This window comes from Mastigoproctus giganteus, chromosome 14, assembly GCF_048544385.1.
Source record: "Mastigoproctus giganteus isolate SK-2022 chromosome 14, ASM4854438v1, whole genome shotgun sequence".
Classification (NCBI taxonomy): domain Eukaryota; kingdom Metazoa; phylum Arthropoda; class Arachnida; order Uropygi; family Thelyphonidae; genus Mastigoproctus; species Mastigoproctus giganteus.
This window is the reverse complement of record NC_143588.1, coordinates 17,096,751-17,121,548: the sequence shown is the minus strand read 5'-3', so window position 1 is coordinate 17,121,548 and position 24,798 is coordinate 17,096,751.

Genomic DNA, 24,798 nt, shown 5'->3' with positions numbered 1-24,798 from the left:
TTAAATTAACAGAACACTTAAAACGTGCTGTAGCTCGCGATGAACGGGGACAAAATGTTTGGTATGTGGTGTACCACATAAGTGGAGTGAAGGTGGAGTTGACTTTCTGGTCCCTAAAGATATAAAAAACAACATTCTGGAATTCAAAAGTACATCAGAAAGGGTGTTAAGACTACTACTCAGGATTTCTAAGAGGTATAAGCTTATAATGATTTATGCACCAACATCGAGCCATGATGACGAAGAGGTTGAAGAAATGTACACCGAAATTGAGAGTCTTCTAGATGAGCAGAGAACCCACTACACTATTATTATGGGGGACTTCAAGGCTAATGTTGGAAAAAGACAAAACAGTGCAGAAAGGGGAACTATAGGAAATTTTGGAATTGGTGAAAGAAATGAAAGAGGTGAAAGATTTGTGGAATTTGAAGAATATCGAGGACTGTCAGTAATGAACACTTTTTTCAAAATGTGGATGAATAGAAAGTGGACATGGAAGAGCCCAAATGGATTAACTACTAATGAAATAGGCTTCATCCTCACTAACAGAAGATATAGCGTGAACGATGTTACTGTCCTGAACAAGGTAAATGTTGGAAGTGATCACAGAATGGTAAGATGCATACTTCATATAGATGTAAGAAAAGAAAGGGTATCGTTTTGAAGAAAGGGTAAAAAAAGTAGGGTATCGTTTTGCTTTTAGAGCCAGACAACGGTCTGTTCTGGTTGGCGCAGCCCTCGAGTGACTTTGGCTAGCTCTTCGTGCTGAAACTGCTTCCACAGTGCCGAGACGACACTGCATGATACATTAAGCCAACTTGCCACTTCCACCTGCCTGGCTTCCAGTTGTTCAATAGCCCGTCATCTTAAAGAATCATCTAAACGATTATGACTTTCCATCCTGAGTACTGGAGATTGTATCAGATTTATCTTAATCTTTGTTTAATTTTTTAAAACACCGATAGACTGAAGAAAAGAAGAGAGACTGGATGAGAGGTAAAGAAATAGTTAATGAAAGGTTAGAAATAAGAAGGGGAGTTTTCACACTATTCTCATTCAACTTTCTTTCATACTTTGGCTATGTTCAATTCTTATAGCCAACCGTCACTCATTCCCGTGGAGAGAGTTGCTGGGAAAACCCCAAGAGGTTACCTGAAGTAGGTCTGCCATGCCCCTTCATCCTTCCTTTCATTGGGTGGTACCTTAATTGGTGAGCACCCTCCTTAGTTGAGCAGAGATCATGACGCTTTTAGTTTGCCTTCAACCACATAAAAAATGAACCCTGCTGACTAGAATCTACTATTTTAAAATGAAATAAAGTTGTATCAATTTATAACTTACCACCCCTATCTTAACTTAAAAACAACCTAAAGAGTACTTTTATCCTTCCATCCAATTTACACAAATCTTCCTTGGCTTATTTTCATTGAAGAAACTACAATGAACGTGCTGCATCCCATTGTAACTGTTTTGCTCTCCAGGTTCCATTCTTTTTCATATTTTATAAATGCGATATTTGAACTTATTCGTTGAGAACGACACCAGAAATCTCATTAACACAGAAATCTGCAATGGCAAGAAGATACTTCTTTGGTATCTTCTTACTATTGCTATTGGTAGATGTTTGATGGGAACAAGGAGTCCAATATATTGGAGATTGAATAGTAGATGGTACAATAACCCTTACCTAGTAAGGGTTATTGTACCATCAGGAGCGAGAGTAGAGATGAGTATTTTATCTCTGGGGTGTTTGTCAGTCACAATGAGAAAGACTAGTCCAGTCCCCAGGGAGCAGAATTGCTGGAGATAGAGACCAGGAAGCTCCAGGATTCCTTTTTTCTATTTCTGATGTGAATCTGCAATCCTCATGATCCTTGACGATTCGCAAGTTGAGAACAGTTCCAGGAACATGGAATTACATTGTGGTAAATCTGGCAGAATGATATATCATCCTTGGCCGTTTGGTGGCACTATATTTCGGAAATCGACGTAATTGATTCCTCTGGGAAGATGTTCCTGTTGGCTTAAATGTTTAACCTTCAATAGTCTTCAATGTTTAGCTCAGTGAAGAGGTAGTAGTAGTAGTAGTAGTAGTAGTAGTAGTAGTAGTAGTGGCATGTGATGCAAGAAAGCAAATGAATGAGCTTATGCAGCATCAGCCAAAAAAAAAAAAAAAAAAAAATCACACCATTCCCTCCAAATGCCTGTCCAGTTCCTCCTTAAATTTATTCAACCTAGCAACTTCCACAACGACAGATGGAAGTTTGTTCCAGCAATTAACCACCCGCTGGCTAAAGGCAAATTTCCGCACATCTATTCTACATCTGTCTTTTCTTAATTTGAATTTATGCCCCCTTAGGTTCGTAATCTGAACAAGTGGAAGGATCCCATCAGAATTCAGTGTGCTCAACCCATTCAAGGCCTTATATACCTCAATCAGATCACCGCGCAGGTGCCTAGTCTCCAGCCACTGCAATTTGCAGAACTTAAGCCTCTCTTGGTAAGAGGATCCCTTCATTCCCCTCACCAATCTTGTTGCCCTTCTCTGTACACGCTCAAGTAAATCTACATCCTTCCTAAAATGAGGCCTCCAGACCTGTACGCAGTACTCAAGGCGTGGCCTGACCATTGCCTTATACAGAGGGATAATCACCTCCTTTTCCCTGCTAGCAAAATTCCTATATATCATTGAAAAAATCCCATGACCTGCCCTGGCAGCCTCTCTGTATTGCTCAGTAAACTTCATATCTGACTGCACAATTACTCCCAGGTCTTTTTCATTTTCTACCACCTTAAGTGTAGTACCACACAGTTGGTACGTTTCTCTGGGGTTACTTCTACCCATATGCAGTACTTTGCATTTGTCAAGGTTAAACTTCAGTTGCCACTTCTTAGCCCATCTGCCCAAATTATCTAGATCCTGTTGTCGCTGTTTGGACGAGTTCAGTGGATCTGGTTGTAATATAGTGAATGTGAATGGCTGCTGCTTTGTCTGCGTGCTGGCACATGAGAAATTAAGGGGACGCTGCTGGCAGATTAGGCTATCATGGTAGGCTAGCGGGCTGAGCAGTTGGTGTTCCTGTGGTTATTGCTAAAAGAAATATGTACAAGCTAAGGAAGCTGATTATTGAAGTGTCTTAGGCCCGGACGTTTTGCTACTACAGACAGAACTTGAAAAACATGGTGTGTGTACGTTCTGAACTTGCTACTGATTCGAAGAGCTGTATGGCGTCTATGGTGTGCCAAAGGGAAGAACAATTGGCATTGACGCCAATGAGCAATTTAGCTGCGGAGGCAAAGTTAAAAAAGTTTGTAATGTATTGAGGTATTAATGCCCTCATGTGGTTTTGCATAGAGCGACATGAAGTGGAGCAGACCTAGCTCAGAGTAGAGATGTGTGTGCAAACACCAAGTTGAGTGCACAGGTTGTTTACCATGGTGACTGTGAGATGGATTTTGCAAACAATGATGGTAGCCCAGGGAGTATCTGTAGAGCATTCAATAACTAGGTGCATTATGGCCAAAGCAGCTTATGTGCCATCAAACCCCCATAACAACATTCAATAACTATAACTCCTGGGGAATCTCTGTAGTGGCTACTTTTGCCCATGGCAGTGAGGTAATTCAGTATTATTTGTGGATTGAGTTGTATGCGACTTGCCACAGGATTCTGTTGGGTCTCTATTTCTGTATGGTGTGGGTCTTTATGTTGTACATCCCCCCCTATCGAATTCTGCTAGGCCTTCTTCCACTCTTGTCTTTTGGATATCGCGACCTCCTCTGTTTCCGCTTTGGGTGCTTGAGGTTGTACTACTGGTTCTGTTTTGTTCTTTGTATTTGGTTCCTCTCGTATCTTCATTTTTTCCATGATTATAGGTGCTATCAGGTTCTTCATGACGATGGTCCATCGCTGGTCTGCAATTTCTTTGATCGAGAACCATACCGACGATTTGGTATGTAGTTTCATCCACTACATTGTGATATCATTCTCGAGATTGCTTATTTCGTAGTATGCTCGCGTGACGGACGTATTCCTTTTGATGTGCTACTTCACGAGTTGCCTGGAGGAGAAACTATGCTAGTGATCACCCAGGAGGGATGGTCACTAGTGCAGTTGTGCAGGAAGCACTTCCCATTGGGCTGGACTGTCTTGGTGGTAGCCAATTGGGTGACGTGCGATGCTCCACTGTCTTTCTCAGTACTGTTTTCGACTGTTCGAACCTGCCTTCCTGCCTGATGAAGAAAGGTTCGAACTGAGAATGGGAGTGACTTTTACCTGTGCCATACTCGATGCAGTATGTTCAATATTTCTACTTCTCATCTTCGTCCAGCTATGAAGATGGGCCTGTTTCCCTGTGGCTTTTGTGTCCAGTGGTATGTGGTCATTGTTGTTGTAGTAGGGTTTTAGGAGCATCAGCGATTAAAGCCATATTGCTCCATGTATACTGTCTCTAAACCTGCGTGTGTTCTAAGGTCGATTTTCTGTTTTGATGAACGAAAAACTATGCTACCCTCGCCGTCAGCTCGGTAGCACAGTGAGATCGCCACCGTCCTCCCCATAACGGGTGGAAAAGGTCCGGGTTCGAATCCCGTCGATGACGCAAGGAACTTTAATGGGCTTTTTTCACTCCGTGGCTGAGTTAGTCGGTCTCAGGCGTAGATGGCAAGGTTTTATCCCCCAGAAGCTCAGGTTTTTTCGTCCAGCAAACAGACAAATCGACTAGAGAACACACGCAATTTACAGACAAAATAAATATATGGGTAGATGTAATCATTTACATGGGAACCTAATATCATAATTTGGTATTAGATTTCTTTCGATGGACCGATTAATTCAGCCACGTTGTGACTGACGACAGACTCGAACTCATGTCTTTTCCATGCGGTGTGGAGAGGATGACGATCCTACCAACTTGGTGAGATATGTCCGATGAAGTGACTTTCGCGGATTTTTTTTTTTTTTTTTTCCCTGCTGTTTTTGAACTTGGGTCCATCACAAATTGGTTGGTCCGGCACTCTGACCACTGGGGTAATAGCAACCTTTTATAGTTTTTATGATGATCATCATCACCAGCGGATGGATTTCTTCGAATTTTATATTTGGCTCTTATCAAACAGTTTCTTCAGCTTTCGGAAATTTGATTAAACTTTTTATTTAAATTTGATTAAACAGAGATCAATAGAATTCCTTAAATTGTTATTATTTTGTAAACATATCGCATAAGCTATGTAAACACTACATAGCTTATGCGATTAATTAATACCTACCATTAATATCCGGACACCTGCCTTTAGACAAAAATAAAAAAGCTTTTGTGTCGTTTAATATTTTGTGCTGAAACCTTTAGTCTTCAATCTTCGCAGAATACTCTCAACCAGATTTTCATAAATGTCAGGAGACATGTTCCTCCACTTAGCCTTTAACGAAGCTACCAGTTCGGCCTTGTTCTTCGGGCGATCTGGACGTGCACGTACCCAACAATCCAATACATCCCAAAGATGCTCGATAGGGTTCAGATCAACACTCTGGGCTGGCCAATCCATCTTCACGTGTTCTCCATGAGAATGAAAGAAAACTCAGTCTTCTACTGCAGTCCAATGCTACTGCTTTATACGAGAGAGAAGAGCGCGGGATATCGGGCAGTCCAGACAATAGTCGTAGGGGGCAGGTATAAACTCTCGGTTCCTTTCCATCCGGTTTCACAATAGTTTTCTAATTCTTAACTTTGCTCCTCTAGACAGCAAAAAGAACACTATCAAACAAAATTCCACCATTCTGGAAAGGACATGTAAGCTCTAAGATATTACGATAACCTTCTGCAGATAATTTAGAATATGAGGCACTTCGATGAACCGATAAATCTGTTACGCCTTCGGGTAGCTTCTTTTTATTAACATCTAATGTACAGAGCTCAGTTTGTGGTCTTGGAATTTTACGCCCCACGAAAAGGGTTAATTTCAAAGTGTATTTTAATTTATTTATTCTTGTATATTTTGTGTTTATCATTTCTTGCATTAAAATCCTATGAGAAAAGTAAAAACCATCACTTAACTATTAAAATATATAAAAAATTCCATCTATTAAAGTACACCGATGAGCCAAAACATTATGACCACTTACCTAATACGAAGATGGTCCTCCACGTACAGCCAAAACAGCTCGTACCCGGCGAGGCATGGACGCTATAAGATTTCTAAATGTGTCTTGTGGTATCCGGTACCAACACGTAACCAGCAGATCCTTTAACTCCTGCAAGGTCTCTGGTTGAGACGCCGCACATCGGAGTTGCTGTTCCAACAAAAACCACAAATTCTCGCTCGACTGGATTGATGTCTATGGAATTTGGAGGCCAGGGCCATACACGGTCTTCCTGGTGTTCGGCGAACCAGTCTCGAACAATATAAGGGTTTTGTTAGACCACACTTGGAATACTGTGTTCTTGGAATGGAGACCGCACCTAAAGAAAGACATCGAGCTTCTTGAAAGGGTGCAAAGACGGGTAACTCGCCTGGTGAGATCGGCAAAAGGGCGTCCTTAAGAAGAAAGACTTGGAATATGTGGGTTGCAGAGTTTGGAAACTAGACACCTTAGAGGAGATTTGATTGAGGTGTTTAAGGCTCTGAAAGGCATCAGTAAAATGAATGAGGACGAAATTTTCAAGATTATAAATGATGCTAGAACTAGGGGACATAAATTCAAGTTACGGGGGGAAATGTTTAGATTGGACTGCAGGAGGTTTAATTTCCTTTCCTTTTATTAATTATTAGTTTTTTTATTATTGTTTTATTCATTTTTTTTTTTTTTTTTGGTTGTTGCAGCATAAGCCATAGGCTTTCTTGCACCATGCGGCCATTACTAATATTAATCCGAGCAGTGTGGCATGGTGCATTATCCTGCTAAAAGACCGCTCCGCAAGGGGGGGGGCCGTTGCCATGAAAGGGTGTACCTGGTCCGCAATAATGTTTTAGTAGGTGGTAGATGGCAGAATGCCCGGATGACTGGATCCAGCAGAACATCGCCTAAAGCAATGACACCGCCTCCACTGGCTTGTTTTCATCTCACGGTGCATCCAGGCGCCATCAGTTCCCCAGGTAAACGATGCACACATACCCGACCGTCCACATAGTGCAACGCGAAACGTGATTCATCGGACCAGGAAACCTTCTTCCAATCACTCAAGGTCCAGTTTCGATGCTCGCGTGCCCATTGTAGGCGCTGTGGCCGGTGAACCGTGGTTAGCATGGGCACTCGGAGCGACCTGCGGCTAAGCAGCACCATTTTCAGAGGGGTCGATGTACTTTGTGTTGTGACACATTACTCCCGTCAACAGCATTCCAATTACCGGCAAGTTGTGCCACAGTCACCCTTCTCTTGCCACGTACCATCCGGGAGAGCCTTCGCTTAACTCGAGCAGCCGTGGTCGTCCAACACCTCGCCGCCGGTTCTTGGGTTTTCTCTCCTCGGACCACTTTCGGTAGGTACTAACCACGGCTGACCGTGAGCATCGCACCAGCCATGCCAGTTCGGATATGCTCCGACCCTGGCCATTACAATTTGGCCTTTGTCAAACTCGCTTAAGTCCGGTGCCTTTCCCATCTGAAGAACCACTGATTAACGGAGCTCAGTATCAGGTGTTTTATATATTGTGTCCCGACCCGCGCACGCGCCATAGTTCACCTGCAGTTTCTTCGATTTGCATAACGACTCGCTGGTCATAATGTTTTGGCTCATCGGTATATGGGGCAGCAGCAAGCTGATCTTGCATGGGGCAGGCTGTACCAGAGCTTGGAAGAGAAGAAGTTCCCAGTCCGCAGGAATATGGGCATGTAAGGGGGCCTTTGCCTACTTATATGGATTTCACCGGATCTGTCTATATTTTAGGCAATAAAACTTTATCTATCTACAAAAACCCATCCGTTCACTGTCCTCTTCCAAACTCACGGAACCAACTTTACCTCTTCATCTCAAATCCACCCTACCATGGCGGATTTGAATATTTGCCATATCTGGGGCGGTGTCCCATTGACCTCTCTAAGGCTTCTAGACTTCTTTCAAGAGTGCAGTTAAGTTAATTAATTATCCATCTCTTACAACTCCGCTCCACTCTGTTTCAGAGTTTCCTTTTCTGCTGCATGCCTTTTCTATAGATACTACCATGGACATCGTTCTTCTCCAAAACAACATCCGGTTAGTGCAACTAGAACAGACCCCATTTCCTATTTTTGGGCTGACAGTAACAGGAATTCAAGATATGCAGCTACCGGCAGATGCTTGGTGTACTAAACCCAGCTTAGTGATGTTTTCCGCAGGCGGCATGCTTGATGCAAGAACTACCCTATTTATGCTTCTTCAGACACTTTCTGGAGTTGAGACTGTCCAGCCTTCTGTGTTTTCCAGTTCTTTCCTTGAGGAATCATCTTCGATGATTTGTTTTTAAACAACATCCGTCGCAGCGGTCCTTTTACAGTTGTTCTGTCTCAAGAGGACCACATTTCATGTTGGAACGTTTCAAGCTCCTTGAGCGATGAAGGAGAGGAAATTGCTTCTCGATCTTCTCTCCAAATGTGTCTGCAGAGGCTCAATAACGTCTAATGAGTGAAAAACTCACAAAGTGCACGTTGGTCTATTTTTCTCTCATGACTTGAGAGTCAATTATTGAAAACCTCCAAGAGGATCCACAAAACTCGTTTATTGACCCAGTGGATACCGCTTTTCTTCTTTTTAAGATTTGAATAATGCTTCGGTATTGGATCCTCTAGAGTCTTTCCCTACCCTCCCTCCTGATAACTTCGGTTAGTTAGTTCTCCTTGGCCCTATTGCGGAATTTATTTTCCTTTTTCCCTGTGGTTCATGGTGGCAATAGGGATGGGTTTCTTCTAGAATTTATATTCTTGCAGCGTTCATCATGGCTAGACATTGCAGGCTCCGATATGAGGAACATATTGTTAAAGAAGTGACCTGGTCTAAGTCAGGTGGCTGTTAACCTAAATATTACTTCGGAGTTGATTCTAAAAGATCTTTTCCTGCACACTGGGAACATTACACTGGCTTGCTTTTCCACGAACCTTCACACTTATTTGGCAGGTTAAGAACAGCATAGTAACAACACAGACAGTTTTTAAATTCTGTACAGTGGGACCAACTGATAATGTTACCAACAGCAAATTCTAAGTGGGAAGCATTCAAGGAAGTAATCGGGAAGTTACTAGGCTTTTTATACCGATTAAGAAAATACTGTTCAAGATTTAGGCCTAAAAGAATGTCAGATGAACTAATGAGGCTCGTGGCAGAGAAGAAAAATATTTGGGATGCATATAAATTATCAAGTGACACAGAAGCCTATGGCAGATATAAGCTAGTCTGTATTCAAGTCACGAAGGAGATTAGGCAGTCAAAAGCTGATTACGAGAAATCCTTGGCAAAGTTGCAAAGACTTCTTTACTTATGATGTAAACTAGAGGAAGGGGATGAATCAGATTGGTCCACTTGATGTTGATGGTTCGACTGTTGATGATCCTGCTCAGACAGCCGACAAACTGAACGAATATTTTGCATCTACATTCACACAGGAGGAATTCAGTAAGGAAGGGGAGGACAGAAGTTTACTAAACTAACGGGGAGTTAAATGATTTTGTAATAACGGAGAGCAAAGTGGAGGAGAAATCGAAGTTAAACATAAAACATACAACTGGGGCAGTTGCAATCTATCCATTTTTATTCAAGGAAGCAGCGAGCGAAGTAAGCAAGCCCTTAGCCATAATTATGAGAGATTACTTAGACTCAGGAGAGGTCCGCGTGGACCGGAGATGTACAAATGTATCCCGAATTCGCAAAGGGGGAATCAAAGGGTGACACGAATAATTATAGACCAGTTAGTTTAACTTCTGTTCCAGGGAAATGAATGGAATCACTGGTTAAAGAAGTGATGCAGGATAATCCAGACAGGACAGAGGCAATAGTTCAGACACAGCATGGGTTTATTGAGGGGAAGCCTTGTCTGACAAATTTGATTGGATACTACGATGTGGTCACTAAGTAACTGGATGCTAAAAATAATTTTGATATCATATACTTGGATTTCAGGAAAGATTTTGATACTGTTGCGCATGGAAGACTATTGTACAAATTGGAGCAGAATGGTATTAAGGGTAAGTTGCTACAATGGATAAAAGGGTGGTTGAGTGAGAGAAGACAGAGAATGGTAATCAATGGATACTGCTCATCGTTGACTAATGTTATTAGTGGAGTCCCTCAGGGTTCGGTGTTGGGTCCATTGTTGTTTTCTGTATTTATAAATGATACTGATGATGGTATATCAGATTTAATGTCCAAGTTTGCAGATGATACAAAGGTTGGCAAGGTTGTTAATGACAGTAAAAACTGTATGCTACTGCAACAGGGTCGAGAAAAGTTACGTAGATGGGCTGAGAAGTGGCAACTGAAGTTTTACATTGACAAATGCAAAGTACTGCATATGGGAAGCAATAACCGAAGAGAAACGTACCAACTGTTTGCTGCTACACACAGGGAGGTGGAGAATGTAAAAGATTCTTTAAACAATGCAGACGGGCTTCCAGAACTGGAGTTTTTTCAATGATATATATGGGAATTTTGCTAGCAAGGAAAAGGAGGTGATTATTCCCTTGTGTAAGGCAATGGTCAGGCCACACCTTGAGTACTGCATACAGGTCTGGAGGCCTCATTTTAGGAAGGATGTAGAGTTGCTAGAACAAGTACAGAGAAGTGCAACAAGACTGGTGAAGGGAACAATGGAGTGCTCTTACCAGGAAAGGTTTAAGTGCTGCAAGTTTTACCGCCTGGACCCTAAACACCAGTGAAGTGATGAGATTGAGGTTTATAATGCCTTGAATGGGTTGAAAAAGCTGAATGCTGATGGGATTCTTCCTCCCTCTTGCTCAGATTATAAACCCGATGGGGCATAGATTGAAACTGAGGAAAGACGGAAGTTTGCCTTTAGTCTGCGGATTGTTGATTGCTGGAACAAATTTCCATCTGTTGTTTTGGAAGTTCATAGCTTAAATCAGTGCTTCTCAAACTTTTTTGGATCCCCGCCCTCCCTAAAAAAAGCCCTTGCCAGGGCTTTTTTTAACCCACCAATATAAAGTGAAGCAAAATAACTGAAATGAATATTTGTCTGTTTGCCTTCAAAAACTTAAATGCAGCCCTACATGTATGTGTGTGAATTTTACCGCACTTTATTCCTTCTTCGTAAAAAATTACAACTACATAAATAAAGTCAGTTATAGTCACTTAAATTAAGTGATAAAAATTAAAGTTAATTACATTAATAAGTCGCGATATTAATGGAAATAGTTAAATATATTTTAATATTTAATGCGCTGTGAGCTTGGTGGAGATTTATTAGCTTATCAATATTAAGTTTAATATCTGTAAGTAGAAGTCGTGAATCGCCATGTTTAACAACATCCAGACAATTTCTTTGTTTTGTCAGCAATTGAGATACAGCACTGAAACCGGTTTCGACTAGATATGATGTTGCAAAAGAAATATGTAATTTTTTTGCAATTCCCCACAATGCAGGAAAATCCCTGACCATTAGGTCAGGGATTTTCCTTTGTAACCAAAATTCGAAATATTGGCTTCAGTTCAACTTCATTTTGTAACTCAATCAATTCTTCTTCTACAAAACGTGTACTACATTTATTACTACTAAGGATTTCTACGCTGAATTTACGCAGCAGTGTCCCTGGCATAGATGATTCAGGAGATACCACGGCGATAACCTTGGCATAACTTCGCAACGGTCTATGCCCCTTACGAAGTACTATTGGAATGTTTTATGGACGGCAAATTATCCGGGTAAATCCATAAAGAAATGATTTCTGCACATTTAACAGAAGTTTCGGCACTAAAAGAGAAGTTTCTTCTCTTTTAGTGAAGCCTTACTTATTCGAAGTAGTTCAATACGTGGCAACTCGTTGTGAAGGAAGAGCACAATATGAGAAACAGGTAAAATGATGCCATTTTGACACTGCCATCGTTACTGTTTTTGTTTCAGAGTTATCTATGGTGTATTCACACCGACATTATAGATTGTAACGTTAAATCTTTTGTTCTTAGGGTGGAAATTCAACCAAAGTTTATGCATGCTTTTCAAAACCACCCTGTATAAACAACAAACTAATTTAATTCAGGCGTCCTCACTTTATTGCAATATGGTACTTAATCTTACAAATAACAATTCAATTTGTTGTCCTCTAACATCGTTTATTTAAGGTGGACCCACCGCTAATTATGATTTATGTGATGTCTTTCATAAAGTCAATCTCACTTCGAAACCGAATAAAATGGCGCATATACACTGAAAGGGCACAATTATTGGGATATCTTGTTCCTGGGCAACCCTACGCTGTCATCCCTCTCGCTTGTGGACGAACCCACCGCTTGGCAGGTATATAGGTAAACAAGTATTACTGCATTGACCTAGACGATCATTCGATATCAGTAGGAATAAACGTCGTGAGTTAACCGACTTTGAAAGAGGGATGATAGTGGGTGCCCGACGCATTGGTCATTCTATCGCGAAGGTAGTACAGAAATTGCATTAATTCCTGTTCGGTAGTTTCCGGAATAACATCTCATCGTGGACAACATTTTGGGCGGAGAAAAGTGGTGGAGGACCGGGGCCGTCGACATCTGTCTCGCATTGTTTCAGCCAACCGGAGAGCGACAGTGGCAAAAATTACAGCAGAGCTCAACGAGGTTGGTGCCGAAACGTTTGAACTGCAAAAGGGTATGGTAGTCGCCGACCTACCACAGTCCCATTGCTAACACCAGGACACTTGATTGTATGATTCAACTGGGTGAAAGAATATCGGCACTGGACCTTGGATGTTTGGAGACGGGTCTCGTGGTCCGATGAGTCCCGTTTCCAGTTACATCTAGCGGCCGGAGGGTTATTGGGTTATTATCTGGCTGGTGGAAACCAACCGAAAGCTATGCACCCGTCAAGTCAACGATGAACTGTTCAGGCAGATTTAGGGTCGGCAATGATCTGGAGCGTGTCCAACTGGCACACGGTGGGACCAGTGGCACTCCTAGACGCATCTCTAAACGGTCCAGGTTACGTATCCATCCTTGCAGGACATGTGCATCCTTTCATGGTCATCGTGCATCCACAGGGCAGTGGACACTTCCAATAGGACAATGCAGCTCCCCACAGAGCCGTGGTGACTAGAACATGGTTCGAAGAGCATTCCGCAGAATTTATCAGAAGAGAATGGCCTCCCCATTCAGCGGACATGAACCCTGTGGGCATCTTTGGGATGCTGTGGAAAGGTCCGTTCGAGCTTTACGTCCTCCACCCAGGAATGCGACGGAATTATGGACAGCGGTGCAGCAAGCATGGATGGAAATACCTTTGGAACGCTTTCTTGAAATAGTGGACTCAGTGCCTCGCTGTGTGACTACCCTTATCCGGACGAAAGGTGGGCGTACCACTTACTGGTTGGTATCCCATGATTTCTGTCCACTCAGTGTATAACATAGGATAACATAACGACAATACATTAATACTACCGTTAAACTGACACAAAAAGATAAAAATAAAAAAATTAAATTGCTAATTCAAGAGGCATTCAAATGCAAAGATTTATCCTTTATTAGAATTTGCTTTACAAGTTCATAATACTTGAATATGGAATATTGACATGTTAAAATTAGCAAATAATTCGAAGAAAATTAAAATACATTTGTTGATGGGCATCAATTTCAGCCGTAGGCAGGGCCCCCTCAAGCTCATAGGTTTCCTTGATATGTGATTCTTTGGTTGAGCTTAGTGGGCTCCATTTCCTGATGGAACCTCCTCATCAGTTTAAAAGACGGAACCCCCGCATCAGCTGTCAAATCCTATTTGGTACACTGTTCTTCATATATAGAGGGGGACCCCCATTGCTCCTTTAGTATTAGTATTAATAATGGCCGCATGGTGCAAGAAAGCCTACAGCTTATGCTGCTCCAGCCAAAAAAAAAAAAAAACCGAATAAAATAATGATAAAAAAAACTAATAATTAATAAAAGAAAAGGAAATTAAACCCATCATCCTAGCATTTCCCTCACCCGAAGGTACTATCCAGATTACCTTTGAATTTCCCAAAACTGTCAGCCTCTACCACCCATGTAGGCAACTTACTCCAGTAATTTATAACTCGCTGGCTAAAATAAAACTTCCTGCAGTCCAATCTAAACATTTCCCCCCGTAACTTGAATTTATGTCCCCTAGTTCTAGCATCATTTATAATCTTGAAAATTTCGTCCTCATTCATTTTACTGATGCCTCCCTCTCAGAGCCTTAAACACCTCAATCAAATCTCCTCTAAGGTGTCTAGTTTCCAAACTCTGCAACCACATATTCGAAGTCTTTCTTCATAAGGACGCCCTTTTGCCGATCTCACCAGGCGAGTTACCCTTCTTTGCACCCTTTCAAGAAGCTCGATGTCTTTCTTTAGGTGCGGTCTCCATACTTGAACACAATATTCCAAGTGTGGTCTAACATAAGCATTATATAATGGGATTATCACGTCCCTATCTCTACTTGCAAAAGTTCGATAGATCATCGATAAGACGCCATGGGCCTTCCTTGCAACCTGTTTACAATGCTCAGAGAATTTCATGTGTGACCGTATCTTAACACCCAAGTCCCTTTCCTCCAGTACTGGATTTAGTTGAACTCCACCAAGTGAATAAGTTTTTTTGGGATTACTGTTTCCCAGGTGTAATACCTTACACTTTGTTGGATTAAAGCACAGCTGCCATTTTTCTGACCATTCTTGAAGTCTATCTAGGTCTCTCTGAAGAAGCTCAGCTTGACAGTGATCATTAACTACTCTACATTTTAACATTATCTTCAAATTTAGACATCTCGCCCTCTATTCTTTAATCGATGTCGTTTATGAGAATTAAAAACAACAGTGGTCCTAATACTGATTCTTGGGGAACCTCACTTCTTACATCAACCCAATCTGAGGAATAGCCATTTATTACAACCCTCTGCCTCCTGCCCTGAAGCCATCCATCTAAGGATTTTCCCAGTGATTCCAACCTGTTCCAGCTTATAAAGCAACCGGTCATGTGGGACTGAGTCAAAAGCTTTGCTGAAATCTAAATAAACAATGTCGAAATTATTCCCTAAATCCAGCTCGTGAGTGACCCTTTCGAAATAGCGAACCAGATTTGTTAAACATGATTTTCCCTTTACAAAACCATGCTGAGTATCCTTGAGAATTTCAGTTCGATCGAAATGATCCTGAATTCCACCCTTGATCATTGTCTTTATGATTTTCCCTACTACTGAAGTCAGACTGACAGGTCCATAATTTCCCACTTCACTCTTAGAGCCACCCTTATGTATGGGAGATACATTGGCACTTTTCCAATCCAACCAAATCTCCCCAGAGTCTAGTGATGCACGCATAATTAGCCTCAATGGTTCAATGCACTCACTTGCCGCCTCCTTAAGATTATAGTGTATATTCCATCAACTCCAGGAGCCTTACTGGTCTGTAGGCTCGAAAGTTTTTTCATTAAATAATCTTGCGAAATTTCAATATCATTAATTACATATTTTTCAAGTTCGCTCCCACAATTTCCCATTGCCACAAAAGGTTTTTCATTTGTAAATATCGATGCAAAATAACTGTTGAGTTCATCTGCAACGGCAGCTGGTGTATTTAATACTATCCCCTTTCCCTTACGTAAAGGTCCGATCTGCTTTGTCCTGCTCTTCTTGGCATTTATATATGTGAAGAATTCCTTATCCCCCCCTCTTTTCTCTGTTTGCTAGTGATTTCTCATAAACTGCCTTTGCCTGTCGAACCTTTTCTGTGGCTCTATTACACATCACCTTGTAGCTGTTATAGGCTTCAGTACTTTTTATTGCTCTGTACCCTTTCCATGCCACCTTTTTCTTCTCATGTGATGTGGCAACTTCACTATTCATCCAACTTGGAACCCTCCTCGTGGAGTATTTTTTTAATGATAAATACGCATTCAAGGCGTCTGTGATTAATGTTTTAAAAGCATACCACAGTTTAATTGTATTCGTTCTCTGTGCGATATCTACCCAGTTAATAGAGGCCATGTAGTACCTACATTAAGGCATCGCAATTTCCTTTTCTGAAATTAAAACCCATTCCCTTGCCTTTTACTGCTGTTACCTCTCTCTCTCTTCATCGTCCACCATAGAACTTCGTGATCACTTCCTGCTACTGGTGGAGGCGCCTCCGTAGCCAGGTGGGAAGGAGCAGCAGTGCGTAGTACACGCTTCTTGATTAGACCGGGGTTCGAGCCCGTCACCACCAAATACGGAGGATGCGGAAAGGTCAGGGAATGACCACCGCATATCCCGGAGTAATATGGCCTTAGTCGCTAATGCTCCTAAAAACAAAATAACAATAACAACAGCTACTGGTGCCGCTACTGTCAGCCCTGTTATGTCATCTGATTCATGGGTGATGATGAGGTCTAGGATATTCTTTTCTCTAGTACTTTCCCTGACATATTGATACAAATAATTTAAAAATCATCTACTTAATTTAAAAATTTTGTTCCTCATTTCGAGTTTCCTTCCCATTTTCTCCAATCAATTTAGGGAGGCTCCATTTCTTGATGGAACCCAATTTCAGTTATGTATGAGTCCCCATGTTATATCACGGAAGGGGAGCCAAGGATTGTTATCGTCTAGTCGGATCTCATGTTAATTCATGATATAAGGAGGGAAACTTCCATATGCTGGGTCTGTGTAACCTTCATAAAACAAATGGTTTATGAAACTCTTTGATAGTGGAATCCATTTTTTCAGAAAAAGTGGGAAGAATATATTTATGCAATGTCTTCTCTAAAGTGAGAAATTCGCCAGATCAGGTTGCTGACTTTTCTTTGTTTTCCAATGAAGAGTAGTGCTGCACCACAACTGCATTTAGAGGGAATTCTATTCCGAGCCATTGTCTTCTGTTCAGAATGAGAAAAATAACGAGTAGCATTTCTGTGACATCAGTAGCAGTCAATTGATCTTAACGAAAGGTGTTAGCCAATTTGAGTCCATTTTGATGACATTCAAGAGTGCTTCTCTCTCTCTCTCTTGAAGAGTAGTTGTATAGGTAACGTCCGTTTGCGGTAGTCTTATTAAATAATTGGTCTTAAAAATTAATTTAATTAAATTAATTATTTAATTAAATAAATAATTAAAAGAAAAAATCAGTCCAAATCATTGCCTTTTGTTAATCGCAGATGTAGGTAACACCTTTTTATTGCACACATCATAAGCATATATGTTAATATGCTTATAAGGTGTGCAATAAAAAGGTGTTATTTACATCTGCGATTAACAAACGGCAATGATCTCGACTGATTTTTTGTTTTAATTTTCACCAATTATTTGATAAGACTACCGCAAACGGACGTTACCTATACAACTACTCTTCAAGAGAGAGAGAAGCACTCTCGAATGTCATCAAAATGAACTCAAATTGGCTAACAATTTCGTTAAAATTGACTGCTATTGATGTCACAGAAATGCTACTCGTTATTTTTCTAATTCTGATAAGTTCATGTACAGTAGGGGAGAGGCATTTTGAACCGATTTTAATTGCGGCGATCGCCGCTAGGTGGCGCAGCCTCCGAAACACTTTGAACCGATTTTGTCAGCGGGTGGTCTACTCCGCTCTATCCCCACCCCCAGGTGCCGGTGCCATCGAACACTTTGAACCAAACTGACCAGGGAAGTATTCCACCCTCTCCCTCACGCCGCTAGATGGCGCTGCCATAGAAACACTTTTAACCTAGCTGACCAGGGGCAGTATTCCGCCCTCCCCGCACACAGATATTGAATCTTTGAATGTGACAACATCACCAATCACGGGAGTGGAGTCACTTTGAACCAAATTGACCAGGGAGTGCGATCTGTCAACTCTCCTTCTCCCCACCCACGCCGCTAGGTGGAGCTGCTATAGAAACATTTTGAACAAATTAACCGCCGACCGGACTAGCCGGGTGGGTAAAGTGCCTGCCTGGCAACCCAAAAGTCGTGGGTTCGATTCCCGCCTCAGGCTTGGATCAAAGTACTGCAAAAACCTTGGAAGGTGCATTATGGCCACAGAAGCCTATGCGCCAACAACTACCAAAAAAAAAAAAAAAAAAACTGACCAGGGGGTCTTCCACCCTCCCTCTTCCCATCCCCGCCGCTAGGTGGCACTGCCATCGAAACACTTTGAATCTATTTTGTCAGCGGGTGGTCTTCCACCCTCCCTCTCCCTATCCCCTGGTGGCGCTGCCATAGAAACACTTTTATCCTAGTTGACCAGGGGAAGTATTCCACCCTCCCCACCGCTAGGTGGCGCTGTCATCGCCCACAGATGTTGAATCTTTGAATGTGATGACATCACCAATCACGTGAATCCCTCCCATGATGCTTTGCGCAATCTCTTCTCAGGACTTTGCTGGTTTTGACTTCCCATGATGCTTTGCGCTCACCGAATTTCGTTATTGTTTTTTTATTTTATTTTAAATTTTGCTGCTGGATGGCAACATGTATATTTTAAAAAGAATTTTAAATGAAAAGACTATTTTAAGTAACATGTTAATGTTATTTTTAGATAATAAATTAATTAGTGCTATTTTGAATTATTGTTTTTACTTTAAAGTATTCATGAACAAATCAATGGTATTATTTGAACATAATTAAAGTATTCATGACCAATATTTTTAACCAATGGTATTTTGTCTGTTGAAAGTGATTTTCAATATAATTTTTAATGAAGACAGATTTTAACGGATGACCTGTGTTTTTTTTTTTTTTTTTTTGAATACTGAACTACAGTTGCTTTCGAATAGATTCGATTTAATTTGTACCTCAGCATCCTCGTGAATATTGTTGTTTGCCGTACAACGAACAGTCAAACACATTCATGGCAAGATTTCATTGGTTCTCTTTAGTTCGAACACAATTATAATTTGATTAGTGTTATTATTTGAACGCAATTAATGTATTTTTTCATAATTATAAAGTTCGAAATTAATTAAAAATGGTTGAATTTTAAGGAGAAATTAAAAAGTTAAAGAAATTTCTCAAAAGTTGTGTGAAAATTACAAGGTAAACATCCTAACTTCCAAGCTATATAACATTCTTACTATTCCGGTTAAAATTCTAAAATCTTCATTGCAGACACGGTTTAAACGAGCTTTTATCGGAATTCTAAAGAGACAAAATAAGAGACCCCACAGTTCTTTACTAATAATAAAATCTCAATTCAGATTGCATACTGTTATGAGAACAATCCATTTTTTGATGAAGTTTTCAAGTATAGTTCCAGAAAGTGTTCAGCATTTACAGTATGGAAAAATTTTCGAGCTCCACAAAAATAGACCAGTGATGCTAAGTTTAAGAACTTAGCAATTAAATTTAACTTATTTACATAGTTTTGACATACTACACACAAAGAAAAAGTTCAAAAGCAAAATACAAGGAATTAAATCATACAAAACCACTCACCTAGTTTTATTAGAGTTCACATTTTGTCTTTCCAGTGAGCAAAATTTTTACACACACACACACAGCTGAACGAGAATGGTTTGCATTTGAAATTGTATGTTACCCAGAGCCACAATCCTTGATACGTTGTCTTCCTTTTGCTGTGAATATTTTATCAATTCCGGACGTTTCTTCTCCCCTTTAATAATAACAACAACACAAGAATCTGAATGGAGGGTTGAAAATTTCACAAAACCAACACGAACAATCCATTTGAAGATACAGAAATTGTAATGACACCAACTCCACAGCTAAAGGCAACTGAAATGCTATAATTATCACGTGGGAGTTTAACCAATCATAAACCAGCTTTGCACGATAACAAGCAAAAAATTAAGTGATATCCAAAATAAATTTTCAAAAATGTTTCCAACATTTGTGCGAAACGTTGTAATCTGTATACTGATATGTCCATAAGCCTGGAAAACGCAAAATAGGTAGAACTCTGAGAAAAATCCCCAAAACAGCAGGGCCATAAACCTCCATTCACGTCATAATCCTTTGGTGTAATTCCAGGAACACAATTCCCAATTAAACAACATATTTTTACATAATTCTAACATGTCTCTGTAGCCAATAAAAAAATAATTGCATGTCTATATGAACGCAATAATATTTATTGAGATCCTGCGATTGTGTTTTATCCAAAGCACTAAGACGTTAGTATCTATTATCAATAGTTTAACAATTAAAACTTATTTTCCCTCTCAGTATCATCTACAGTCAAACCATCGATATCAAGTGGACCAATCTGATTCATCCCCTTCCTTCTAGAGTTTACATAAGTAAAGAACTCCTTGCTGTTTTTCTTTGCATCCTTTGCCAAAGATTTCTTATAATCTGCCTTCGCCTGCCTAACCTCCTTTGTGACTTGATTACAGACTAGCTTATATCTGCCATAGGCTTCTGTGTCACCTGTTAATTTATATGAATCCCATGCATTTTTCTTTTCCACCACAAGTCTCATTAGTTCATCTGACATCCATTTAGGCCTAAACCTTGAACAATATTTCTTAGTTGGTATGAAAAGCCTAGTAGCTTCCAAGATGGTTGTAGTGTAACACTCTGGAGCTTTTACGCAATGTTAACCTCCTGAAAATATCAACCCCTCTGTGGTAGGCACGAGTCATTACTGTGAGCGTCAAGTTTAACTGTGTGTTGTGTTCGGGTTTGTTGACGGCGCTTTTGCATTCTGCTAACATATAATAATCTTTGTGTGTTGCTTTCTGGTGAGCGTATACAAGCTCAAGTATAGGTCGTTTTTCCTCGAACAAACTGAAAAGAACAAAATTGTTCTGCTCTGCTTACTGCAAGTATCTCTTGTGACCATGTGAGTGGCATTCTGTAAAGAGATTCAGAAAACTCTCCCATTGTAGGTACACTTTAATTACACTTGAAAGGTTTCGTTTCCACTCAATGTGAAAAAAAGAACAGTCTTTTTTGGGAATAATTTCTTGGGAATGTATATGAGAATAATTTCATTGTGATGTTTGTGGTAGTCTTATTAAATAATTGGTTGGTCAAAATTAAAAGAAAAAATCAGTTCAAATCATTGCCTTTTGTTAATCGCAGATGTAAATAACACCTTTTTATTGCACACATCATAAGCATATATGTTAACTTAACATATTTGCTTATAAGGTGGGTATCAAACGTGTCAGCCAACATATCCTTAGTGATTGTTTTTTTCAAATTTTCCATCAATTTTTCATAATTCTATTATGGATTGGCATAAGCATATGACAAATATTGCTTCCTCTGCATTTAAAAAATGGGTTTTCTTTTGCTTTCGGCGTTACTTTTCTTCTAAACAGCTACTCACTGCTCAAATCTGCTCTACCATGGAATATTGTTCCCACATCTGGGGCCGTGCCCCAGACCACCATACCTACACAGCCTTTTCGAACTTTGCTCAGGGCCTCTTCACGAGGCGGAAAACCCTACCACAACCACAGAATCAGACCCAACCAGACAATGAAATGGCCTAATCAGCCATGTGTCAAGACCTCTACTGGCTTCAGCATACTAAAATCCCCGTGAAGACTTTCAACCTGCACAATAATTGTGCCTTTACAATGCAGTCTCAACATCACCACCTTCTACCATGACTGCCGCTCCGGCTTCGCCTCCCACCAAGTTAACTCAATACTGAAATGACTTCACCACCTGGATGGGACCTGTCTGTCCCAGGATTGCACTACTTGAATTTGACCTTCTCGGACCGGACTCTGCCAACAATGACTTCACGCAGCATTGCTGCCAATGCCATGTGGCAATCCTGAACCCGTGCTCCCTTGCACGGCCCTGTTTCTCCCCTGCCTGGCAGGGAGGAGGTGAAGGTTCCTTTGTCTCCTCCCCGCCGCCCCCTCTTTCCTTCTGGTGTGGCATGGGCCTGCCTCACTGATTTTGGGGTTATCGACTCTATACTTCTGTCCCTCACCCCCCTCCAGCCTTTAGTCTCCCCTCCCCCTCTAGCTTTCCAACTAGCGTTCATCCCATGTCAAAATTATCCTAGCCCTACACCCAAAATTCTTAATTCCAACACTGTATAACTTAAACCTCCTTTGGCCGGACCCAAACTCTAGCGCACCCCCCCCCCCCCTATTTTTTTTTTTTTTTTCTTCGGGTTCTAGCCACTGAAATCCCAGGAAATTAGGTGGCAGGACCTGCCAGAGTACTTATTTAAAAATACTGGTATACCTGGCTTGCCTCCACGGGGCTAAGTGTGGGCAACGTAGGGCCTCAGTAGGGGTCCAGCGGCTAAATGGCCAGATGAACAACGGTACACGACACTACATCCAACAATATCCATACACTTTTAAATCTCTGGCCTTTACAGTGTTCTGTAACACACGACAATGTAGACTACACGGAGATGGGGGAAACCCCTGGTGCCGTTAGACTCTAAACACACTTTACATTTTACCTCTCTCAGGCTTTTAGATTCCATTTAAGTTACTCTTACAACTTTATTCCACTTTGTCTTATAGACGTCCTGTTTCTGCTGCATGCCTTTTCGCCTTTTCTATAGATACTTGCATGGAATTGTTCTTCTGAATTGGCTTCTATAATTCTTCCTCTCTCAAACCGGTCTGAATGCGTGGTACAACCAGTCACCATCCATTTACTGGTCTAATTCAATCTCACAGAACCAGCTTTTCTTCTTCCTTATTTATCCATTCACCTTCCATGTGTACACTACATGAGCAAAATTATTCAAACACTCGAAAATAATCGACTTAATTTAAATATCTAAGCCACTTTGTTGCCACTTTTGGTCTCTGTGAATGACAATCCTCTAGGGATTTTCCAACAATATCCCTTTAGTGCAGTTGGACTAGAGCTCATTTCCTCTTGTGCTAACAGTAGTAGGAATTCAAGCTATGCAGCTTCCGGCAGATGCTTGGTGTACTAAACTGTGTTCAAGTTCTAGGACCAGCTAATTGAAGGCTGGACAGCCTGAAACTCTAGAAAAGTGTCTGAAGTAGAATAAAGAGTGTACTTCTCGCATTAAGCATGCCGCGTGTAGAAAACATCACTGTTTTCTTGTTCCTTGAGGAATCATCTTCGGTCTTTGAACAACATCCGTTGCGGCGGTCTGAAAGCATTGAAACAAGTTGAAGATTATAAAAACAGACTGTATCCTACATAGAATAGATAAAACCTTGTACTCTCTCAAGAGGAATATTGGACCACTTTTCATGGATCCCTGAGTGATGAAGGAGAGGAAATCGCTTCTCACTCTCCACTCCAAATGTGCCCACACTGGCTCAATAACGTTCAAGTCTGGTGATTGAAAAGCAGTCAAATGTACATTGATCTATTTGTCTCTCGTGACCCGAGAGCAAATTATTACATTATTGAATATAAAAGTCATTATCATCCAAATGTTCAGTGTTAATCAAAGAAATTGTTCTCCCCCACAAGAAGATTCAGAGAACTCGTTTGACCAAGTGGATAATTTTTCTTCTGCTTTATTCAAATCTCAATGTTTCGGTATTAGATCCTCTACAGTCCCTCACCCCCCAACCCCGATAACTTAGGCTAGTTCGTTCTCTGTCGGCCCTATTATGGATGCAATTTTTTCTTTTGACCTGTGATTCATCGTGGCAACAGATACGCGTCTTCTAGGATTGTCTTGCAGCTATTGATTTTGCTGTGTTCATCATGGCAAGACATTGCAAACTGCAATGTCTTGTCAAGGTGGAAGAACTGTTAAAAGGATGGTAGAAGTGGCCGGGCTACTCGTGTCTAGGGATGATCACCAGAGGTCGCAATTGTTCTATGGCCCACTGGGCTAAGTGGCCAGTTAGACAAAACACTATACCCACACTACACTGGCTTGTTCCATCTACAATTTAAAATACATACATGAGCAGCGCTCGTTTAGAATTAACTATGATTTAACATAAGGGGTGAATACCCAAATGAATTAGAAACAGATTACCTCACATTCCTCAGTCATCTCTTCAAAAATATGCTATACAGGCACGTTTCAGGTATTCAATTGCATTAATGCAAATAATGAAACAAACGCATTCCTCGCGGAACTAGTACAGGCTTCAATAAACGTCCTTAAAAATAACTATTAAAAAAAAGAGAGAAAAAAAGGAAACGCTTCCTTTTTCACCTGAATGAAAGAATTTATCTAGTTCTTCCCTGGATTTATTGAAACTATCCACCCTGCAAAACCAAATGGGAGTTTGTTCCAACAACCAAGCCTCTTGTGGAAGCCGAAATAGACTGATCACCAATACATAATCAATGGAAAGCGAAGAACTTTAAGAATTTGACACTCAAGAAATTGAGTGCCAATGTATACTACGTTACCCCACAAATGAGTATAAATTATCCTTGTTGAATCTCCAACACAACTAGGAGTTTACAAAAAATGATGAATGCAGTCATGGTGGCCAACAGTCTCGATATCGCCGGGATTGTTCCGATAAGAGAAAAAAAAAAAAAACTGTTAATTTATTGATTTTACGTATTTTTAATTAATTCTTATTGAAATTTAAGGGATGTGTTAAAAATTCTAATAAGAGAAAAACGAGAATTTCTCTTTGTTGTTTTTAATTTAATTTATAACGACTTAATTTATTTATGCCATACATTATTTTAGTAATAATTCTCAAATTTTCCTTTTTGAATTGTTAAAGTGAAGTAATTTTGAAAATTAAATTTAAAAAATAAAACAACCTCCGATTTTAATAAGATTTGGTAATTTTTT